Here is a 9,892-nt window from a genome sequence, read left to right as displayed (position 1 = left end):
CATCTGTGATTCATACAATGTCATGAGGCATATTCAGTATCAGGAGCATAGAAGCATGCATCCAGTGACCAGAGGTAGAGTGAGAGGGATGAGTACTCCATTGGCATGCTCATGCTACTGGGAGACCTAGAGGAAAGTTCCTAGTACCTTAGGTGGAATCCCTGTGGGTAATTTGTGGGAAGCCATATATAAGAAAGGCATAGTATGGGCTGGTATGTGTGGCTTGAAAATTCTACCTTCTGAGGGAGTGCCGACAAAGACGACAGTGCAGATCAAAGTATTGAAGTATGTTAAAATCTGGTCCTTTCTTTTGGAGCACTCCTGTTTTGGTACTAGCCCATGCAAAGAATGCCTGTTTCAGGTTGGTGTTGGACTACCCAGCCTGAGCTCTTTTCAATCTGATTCTAAATCTATCAGAAGTCCAATAAAGATAGTGTAGCATATTGTAAAGGAGCTATGGGTTGTGTATTGGGTGATAATGGTTTCAGACCTTTTTCTCTACCTATTTTGTTGAGAAACTTCAGGCAAGTTACTTTAACAATCAGGTCCATTAGAACTAAGCTCCTTGAGATCAAGAATTGTGTTTCTTTCTGCTTGCACTTGTATTCCTACTGCTTAGAAGACAGCCCCGCACACAGCAAATAAGTGCTTAATAAATGCTTGTTGACTGACCAGTCCTCAGTATTCTCAAATGCAAAATGGAAGAGATGATGTTTAAAGTTCCTTCTAACTTTAAATTTCTTGTTCCATGTTTCCACATGGCATCAGGAACGATAAAGCAACCTCTGTAAAACCATCTGTAAAATGGGGGAAATAATATCACCCAACTCAAAGGGCTGTTGCAGGGATCAACTGAGATAACATATATTTTATGTTTTTATTAAGTACCCACTATGTGCTGAGCACTGTGATAAGCACTTCACAAATGTTATTTCATTTGATCCTCACAACAACCCTGGGAAGTAGGTACTATTATGATCCTCATTTTACAATTGGGGAAACAGATGCAGTTGAAGTAACTTGGCCAGAGTCACACAGCTAGGAAATGTCTAAGGCTGGATTTGAACTCCCATCTCCCTGACCCCAGACCCAGTGTTCTATCCACTGTGCCATTTTTGCAGATCTTAAAGAGCTATGGAAATGTGAGCTATATCATCATCCTCATCCTCATTCTATCATCATCATCATCATTAAACATCTTCTAGTAAACTAGAGAACAAAAGAATGTTCCATTCCCTAGACTTCCAATTTGCCTACCTACAAGATGGCATTATGACTAGTTTATTTGTATTGTTTGTCCATTGAATTGTTTATCCAAGTAGGTGGCCGGGTGATGGAAAAATGAAGTCCAGAAAAATCTTCCCGAGTTCAAAGCTAGCCTCAGACACCTACTAGCTGTGTGATCTTGGGCAAGTCACTTAACCCTATTTACCCTAGTTTCCTCATCTGTAAAATGAGTTGGAGGAAGAAATAGCAAACTGCTACAGCATCTTTGCCAAGAAAACCCCAAATGGGGTCATTGAGAGTCGGACATGACTGAAAACGACTGAACAATAGCAAACCATTGAATTGAATCCATTATCCCTGGGACTTATCCCTCCCTTCCCTCCCCCTTCATTCCCCAACTCTCCAGATGTGTGTTTATAAACTTCAGCAAGATCTGGACCCCAGTGAAATCATCTTCTCTCAGCTAAGTGTATTGGTTGGTTTATGTCCACATACATATATACATATTACTTTTTTTTTTAACAGTGGAACAAAACCATAATCCTCAACTTGGGATACAATTCTTTAACAGTAACAGCTTGTTATGTCAGGCTTCATTACATGAATAATTCCAAGGTGTGAGGTGAGTTACTGTGGACAGGAGAGTGTCCCTTGCTGATGTGCAGCTGCTGAAACTGTAGCCCCGCCATGGCCTCCTGGAGCTTCAGGGAGCATTGGGTTGAGTCTTCATTGGAGAGGAGAGAAATACACAATGCAGCCACACATTTTTTCTGCAATTCCTTTTTTCTCAGTCACAAAGCATGAGTTCAATAGAAAATTTAGAAATGCAATCTGAAAATGGAAAAAGGTCAAACTTGCAAGAAAAAATAATGGACTTATAAAAAACTACTTAAGAGGTTAACAGGAGGGTAGAGGTAGGAAGTCTTACAGGATCTCAGTAATGGTCCCTTTTTGGATGAGCCCAGGATGAAAGGTTAGGAAGTCAATGGAGAGTTGACAAGAGGGAGAAATATCTTGCACTTTGCCTCTTACCATTAAATTCCTGAGATGGTCTATTATTATTTAAAGGACCCTAAAGCCCCATCAGTAGTTGCAAACCAAATTCTAAGTATCAAAATTCTCCTCCTTTTGCCTCCTACTGGGTCCTGGAAATTGAATAAGGAAACAGAAATAATGTAAAAGAAGTCATTGAACTGACATTTAGTTTGCAGATTGAAAGAATTCTATCAACAATGCTCACTTCATGAAGAAGTCAATCAGCAAATATTTATAAGGTATCTACTGTATATCAGGTACTGTGCTAGGCACCAAAGACAAAGATGAATCAGTCCTTGATCTCAAGGAGCTCAAGGGGAGATAATATATAACACTGTGGGGCATTATGGATAGAATACTGGATTTGGGGACAAGAATACCTGGATTCAAATCCTATGTCTCACATTTTGTAGCTGTGTAACCTGTGGGTAAGTCACATGACCTTTCTGGGTTTTAGTTTCCTCATTTTTTCAAATAATTATGGCTTCTAAGATCCCTTCTGGCTCTAAATCTATGGTCCTTTGATTCTATGGACAGTATGTACAGATATAAGCATAGGAAAAAATCCAGTATCATTTTAGGCCTTATGTTGGAGCAACATTTGAACTGAGCTTCAAAGAAAATTAGGGATTCTAAGTGAAGGTGGAGGTGAGGAGGCAGCAGATAGGAGAGAAAGCCTGTACAAAGGTCATGGAATGTATGTGAGGAACTACAAGCCTGCCAGTTTGGCTGGACTGAAAATTTCATAAGGGGGAAAAATATAATAAGGCTATGAATGTCTTAAGAAATTTTATATTTATGTATGTGTATATATATATATATAATCACATAAAATTTATTATGCAACTACTTTGTGCCAGACACTTTGGTTTATATACATAATATAAATTTAATTGTGTTTTTATTATTTATTTTATATAAATATTTTATTTGTAAATTTATTTGTATTATATGTGTGTATATGTATATAGAACCAAAGTGTCTGGCATATAGTAAGTTTTAATATAGTATAAATTTAGCATAAATGTTTTATGATTTGGGATTTATCTCATATATATTACCAAAGTGTCTGGCACATAGTAGGTACATAATAAGTGTTTTATGATGTATATGTATATATATGTACACACAGGGCATCCAGCGTCATCTCTGGTTGTCCTGCCACTGGATGCAGAAGGCTGTGGAGGAGAAAGTGAGGCTGATCACTGCACGGCCCACTCACTTAAATCCAATAAACTTGCAAATTATGGCATCACCTTCCTGATACCATGACCCTCTTAGAAAATGAAGGACAAACAACAACAATAAACAATATACACACATATATTTTCTCAAGTCTTTTGTAGCATATTTTTTTCACTTAACTTTTCTGTTCAATGTGACTGTGCAGTGGGTGCTATTATCCCTATTTTACAGTTGAGAAAACTGAGGTAGGCAAGGGTAAGTGACTTTCCCAGAGTTCCATAGCTAGTAAGTGTCCAAGCCTAGATTTGAATTTGGTTTTTCCTGACTCCAAAGCTAGCACTCTATCCACTGTACCACCTAGCTACCTAGACATTATAAATTTATTAATGTAAACTTATATTAACCACAAGCATTTATTAAATGCCTATAATATTTCCAGATACTGTCATAAGTACTGAACATACAAGACAAAAAAAAAACCAAAACAAAACAACAAATCCAAACTTTTCTCCTCTCGAAGAATATACGTCCTGAGATAATATATGTGCATCTAAATTTTGCTTTTAACAAAAACTGAGGAGAAAATTTGGCTCCCCAAATCATCTGTTGAGTGGAAATAGAGATTAGGAATAACTATACTGGAAGGTGTCCCTAATAATGTTTTGCTTGGCATTCTGGGGCTGTTGGTTTCCTATGGATCCTACATCATGTTTCTGAGTTGATACCATGGACTTTTCTGCCTAAGGGTACATTTTTATACCAAGCAAAGGCCAGTTTTGTTCTATAAAGATATCACTAATGGAAAATACACAGTAACATGCCTCTAGCTTTGGGGAAATTTATCTATTTTCTTCTGGCTACATTGCAAGTAGCTATAGCACTAAAAAGCTATAGCCTCACAATCATCAGTCCTTACTAATGATTAATTGGTATTTGTAACATCCCATAAGTCTAACAATATAAATTATGCTGAGGACAGTGATTTTACCACCGATGATCACACTCTTCTCTCTTTTTGTCCTTGACTATTTTCTAGAAAAATGATTCTTCTATCTTCTCCAAAATTCCCTTTCTCCCAGAGTAATGTGATCTTGAAGCCCACTTGGATTTCCTAATTACTCCTCTACATTCTACTGGGTTAGTCTCATTATTCTTGTTCCTGAGAGTTTCTTCATCATTCTCTCACTCTTTCCCATTGTATTGGTTTGCTGTCTGGGAAATGAACTTAGGTCAACTATTTGGAAAGTGATTGTGTTTATTCCTGTGTGACCCTGCTATTCCCTTTACTCATTTGGGAGAATATGTAGGCCTTAAAATGGCCCTCCTTTTTTCATGGACATCATGAAGTCATATGTAGTCACAAAAGCAGATTGATACACAGTGTACTGTCTACAATCTACTGTAATTTGATATCTCCACTTTCTATCAGTAGCTCTGTTTCGCTTGGACTCCAAATCCCCTCTGTCCTCCTTTCCAGCTTCCTTTTTACTTAAGGAAAGTGCCTGGCACTTTATTGTAGGAACTCTTATAGCAGGTACTTTATCGATTCATTGTTGTCTTCCCCCACTATATTGTAAGATCTTTGAGGGCAGGTACTGTCTTTCTTTTTCTCATCTGTATTTCTAGTACTTAGCACAGTACTTGGCATATAGTAGGCCCTTAATAAATGTTTATTGAATTGAATCCAATCTCTAAATTGTGTTCCTGACACTAATTTCTTAGGATCAAACAAATCAGGTAATTCAGTATTTGATCCTGATACTTCACTATCAGGGTCATGTTTTCTTAGTTTCTATCATAGTTCTGACTCCTTAAACAGAAATTTAGTCTATGAAAGGTTTGTGATTTGTGAAAGGTAATATTTCTTGCCTAGAGAAGAGCCTATCTTCACTATGAAAATCTTTTAAACTTTCATTTATGTTGTATTCTTCCTTTTATATTAGAGGTTCTTAACCCAAAGTCCATGATTTTTTTTGGTAATTGATAACTGTATTTCAATATAATTGGTTTCCTTAGTAATCTTTTATATTTAATTTTATGCATTTAAGAATATTCTGAGAAGGGAGTCATAGATTTTACCATATTACCAAAGGGATTATCATTGCTCATACAAAAAGGTTAAGATCCCCCGATCTACAGCCATGACTCTCATCTCTAGCATCATGATCACTTTTGATATCTCTAAATTATATTTTATTCCCTACTCTAAATTCTCAGGAAAAAAAAAACCAAATCAAATACTTTAATACCTTGTGATATCTTATTATCTTAGCTTCTACTCCTTTCCGCTGTTCTTGGTATTCACAGCAAAAAATTAAATTTTATTCCCAAATCATGGAGATTTCAAGCTGAGATGGTCCACAAAGATCATGATCTGTGCATTCAACAAGTAAAAGGTTCTTCCTATAGAGACTAGCTTTGGACCTTCTGAGGAAGAAGCAGCATCCTCTTCTCCATAGGATGAATGGTAAGGAGACTTTGCAGTCAAAAGCAGTCTTCAACCAACTATTTGCTGAACTAAAGAAGAAAAAACAAGTGGGAAGTGTGTGATTCTTTTTGGGGGGATATATGACTGGCCATATATAGACTTGATATGACCTATTATTTTCCAGGATATGTTGCTTTTCCAGAAGTCTATATCCAGGACATGACAAAAAGTCTGTCAAAATTTGTCACACTTTTTGAGACCCTACCTACTTTTTAGTAATTCACATAGGGACAAATAATACTTCCCAAGATATCTAGAAAGGATATCAATCAACCAATCAATAAGCATTTTATTTAGTGCCTACTATGTACCAGGAACTCTTGATAGATACGAGACACAAAGAGACAAAAATGAAATTGTCCCATGAATGTATATTCTATTATATATGAATATATCCAAAATGTATGCCAACCAAAAACAACTTAATGGGGAGGGTGGGCACTTGCCATGGTGAGATCAGAAAATACTTCGTATTTCTTAAAGGAAACAAGAAATTCTAAGAGTTAGTAGTAATAAAGGAGTGAAATCCAGGCATGGAGGACAGCCGATGTAAGGTATACAGACAGAAAATATACTGTCATGTGTAAGAAACAGCAAGAAGTCAAGTCTGGCTAGACTTCAGGGTATGAGAAAGGTGTGGTGGAGAGGGAGAAGTAAAGTATAACAGAATAGAAAAGGTACATTGGGGCCAAGTTGTGAAGGGTGTTAAAAACCCAAAAGAGTTATATTTTATCCTAGCCGTAATAGGGAATAATTAAAGTTTATTGTGTAAAGGAGTGACTTGGGGACTTTACCTTAGAGAAATGACTTTAGCAGCTATGTGGAAGATGGATTAGAGTGAGAAGAGACTTGAGGTATAGAGACAGATTAGGAAGCAATTGAAATAATCCAGGTTAAAGAAGGTAAGGGCCTGAACAAGGGTAGTGGCCTTGGGAGTGGAGAGAAGGGGGTGTGGGCAGATATGAGAGGTGTTATGAAGAGAGAAATGCTAAGATTTTTCAATTTCATATATAAATGGGGGGGGGGCAGGAAGAGAATAAGGAATCAAGGATAGTTTGTTTAACAAAAGGATAGTAATGCCCTTGACAGAAATATTAAAGTTCAGAAGAGGGGCAGGTTCTAAGGGAAAAGTAATGAATTCTACTTTAGACACATTGAGTTTGAGATGTCTAAAGGACAGACATTTAGGTGACTTAGAGGATAGAGTGCCAGGCCTAAAGTCAGAAAGACTCATCTTCATAACTTCAAATCTAGCCTCAGATATTTACTAACTACAGAGTCACTTAACCCTGTTTGCTTCAGTTTCCTTATCTGTAAGATAAAATGGGATCATTGGGAGCCAGACATGATTGAAAAACTATTGAACAACAACAAAGGGGGTTAAAAGGAAGGAGAAATGTCTTTTTCAGATCATACTTGGACCTTTAGATTCTATTTTACCACCTTATAATACTTTCTCTTTCTCTCTGTCTCTCTTTCTGTCTCTGTCTCTGTCTCTCTCTGTATTTCTCTGTCTCTGTCTCTCTTTCCCCCTCTCTCTCCCTGCCTTGTCTCTCCTCTCTTCCAAATAATCCAGCCTACATGGAGGCAACAACTAACACTAATTATCATTGAGAAAGCATACAGGTAAGCATTAAATAGTAGTAATCTCCTTTCCCTGTTTAATTTGGTTGAGTTCTATGCCTTTAACAGATAATAGATATTTAGAAGATATTGACTGATTTTTTTTTTGCTTTTAGTACTTTTCTGTACATTCCATTTATTTAAAGAAAAATAAAAAACCCACAATGCAATGTTGTTCCTGTTTAATACTCAAAAAGCCTAGTCCTATAGAAACAACATAACTATTGCTTACATAATAAAATATAAAGCCACTTGATTTTTCAGTGTTTGTGGGAAGATGTTGACTGTCTGGAGAGATCTGCTTCCCAAGGAAACATTTCACTTCCTAGATTTGCTCCCTGGGAAGGTGGACACACATTTATTTGGTAATAACATCCACAGTCAGGTTGGCTACTTGTACAGATAGTTTTTCTGCTGATTGTGATGACATTTTACAATAAATTTCTAAAGTAAAGAAAAACATATTAAGAAGAATAAGATATGTCTTAAACAAGATGGACTACTAAACCTTATGATAATCTTTATTACTTCATAGTCATAACCTGGGGGGTCAAGAGTAGTGTTGGCCTTGTACATGGAGGAATGCTCGCCAGAAGGTGTGAGTTTAATACAAAGCATCATTACGGAAGCAAGTTCAAATCTCTTGAACATGAAACGTTAGCAGAATGGGTAGATGTCTTAGTTACTACTAGAGGAGTCTGAACTATCAGAATGTTTTTCCTTTTTTCTCTTCTTTTTCTCCTTTTTGTTATGTTTCCCCTTTTTTATTTTGCTTTTTTCCCCTCCCTTTTCTTTCTTCTGGGATTTGTTTCTTTTGTTTTGAAGTATCTTCTTTGGTAGAAGTAGATGAAGACCTTTTCCTTTTCTTTTTCAATTTAAGGTTCTTTTTGTTCTTTTCTTTTTTCTCATTTGTATTTTTCTCAGGTAAAGTCTACAATTTATTGAGTTCCTCAGCATATTCCTCACTGACTTCACTACTTGTGCTGCAGACATCCCAAACTATGCCCCTTTTGGGGTCTACTCGGAGAAAATTGTGGCATTCAAAAGTCAAGTGACCAGGATAGCCACATTTTTTTTTTAATTTTAAATTTTATTTTGCTTTTTGGAAGGGGGAAGGCTGGGTAACGGGGTTAAGTGACTTGCCCACGGTCACATGGCTAGCAAATGTTAAGTGTCTGATGCCGGATTTAAGATCCAGGGCTGGTGCTCTATTCACTGCACCACCTAGCCACCCCAATAGCCACATTTTTTTACATCCAGCTCTGATATTGTCTTTGTTGCCACCTGACAAGGCCATGGCCCAGGTAGAAGCAGACTCTTGGCCTCAGCTTGTGTTACCACTGCCACCCTGCTGCTTTTGCTCTCTGGATACCACTTCTGGTGGCTCTCACTGGGCCACCTGGAAACTTTTAGCTTACCCGTCCAGTCACTGCCTCCCTTTAGGGACAGGAGTCCACCTGATTTCTTTTTAAAATAGATTTCCCTAACTAACAGGAACCATTTTATTTTTAGTTCTTTGCTACTACAAAAAGTGATGCTTTAAATCTTTTGCATATGCGGTAACTTTTACCATCCTTTGCAGTGGTACAGCTTGGTTGAAGGGTATGCACAGTTTAGTAACTTTTAAGGTATAATTCTAGTATTTTCCCCCAGAACCGTTGGAACAGTTCATAGCTCCACCAACAGTGTATCAGTGTGTCTGGCTTCCCATAACCCCTACAATATTTGCCTTTTTTGTCTTTTGTCATCTTTGCCAACCTGATGTATGTGAGTAAATGAAGATGATGAATGATAAAGCATTATTAAGAGCTTACTATGTACCGAGCACTGGAGATATCAACACAAGCAAGCAAGCAAGTCCCTACCCTCAAGGAGCTTACATTTTAATAGGGAAGACAACATATAAAGTGGAGCTAAAAGGGTCAGGAATGGGTATTTGGAAATGTCTGAGAAGTGATGTGAAGGCCTAGTTTCAGGCAAGATAAGACAAAAGCTGACCTGAGTCTAGTGTTCTAGGGGCCAGATTTTCTGGTAGGATTGGGGTAAAAGGTTGAGGAAGATGGTTGGAATGCAGGCAGCATGGTTTAGAAATGTCAAGGAAATCACAACTTCCAAAGCTGTTTTAATTTGCATCTATCATTAGTAACTTGGAGCATTCTTTCACACGGTTGTTTCATTTCTTTTTCGAAAATTGCTTGTTCATGTCTTTTCTTACCTATTTTTTGATAGTCACAGTCTTTTCAATATAAAATTTGTTGAATTGACCTGTTCTCTTTTTACTTTAGACTCCAGCAGAAATACCCTGCTAAGATTCCTCACACAAATAATCTGAAA

The 9,892-nt window shown here is 37.3% G+C and overlaps 1 pseudogene; it reads right to left on the bottom strand.

The window, feature by feature from the left end:
• Positions 1–8,210: 8,210 nt before the first annotated feature.
• Positions 8,211–8,855, bottom strand: LOC138160049 (protein SREK1IP1-like; annotated as a pseudogene).
• Positions 8,856–9,892: the final 1,037 nt, after the last annotated feature.

The sequence above is a fragment of the Petaurus breviceps genome, unplaced genomic scaffold (assembly GCF_028583685.1).
Source record: "Petaurus breviceps papuanus isolate PSGF00001 unplaced genomic scaffold, PetGlider_PUasm1.0 179, whole genome shotgun sequence".
Classification (NCBI taxonomy): domain Eukaryota; kingdom Metazoa; phylum Chordata; class Mammalia; order Diprotodontia; family Petauridae; genus Petaurus; species Petaurus breviceps.
This window is presented reverse-complemented; position numbering and strand designations above follow the sequence as displayed.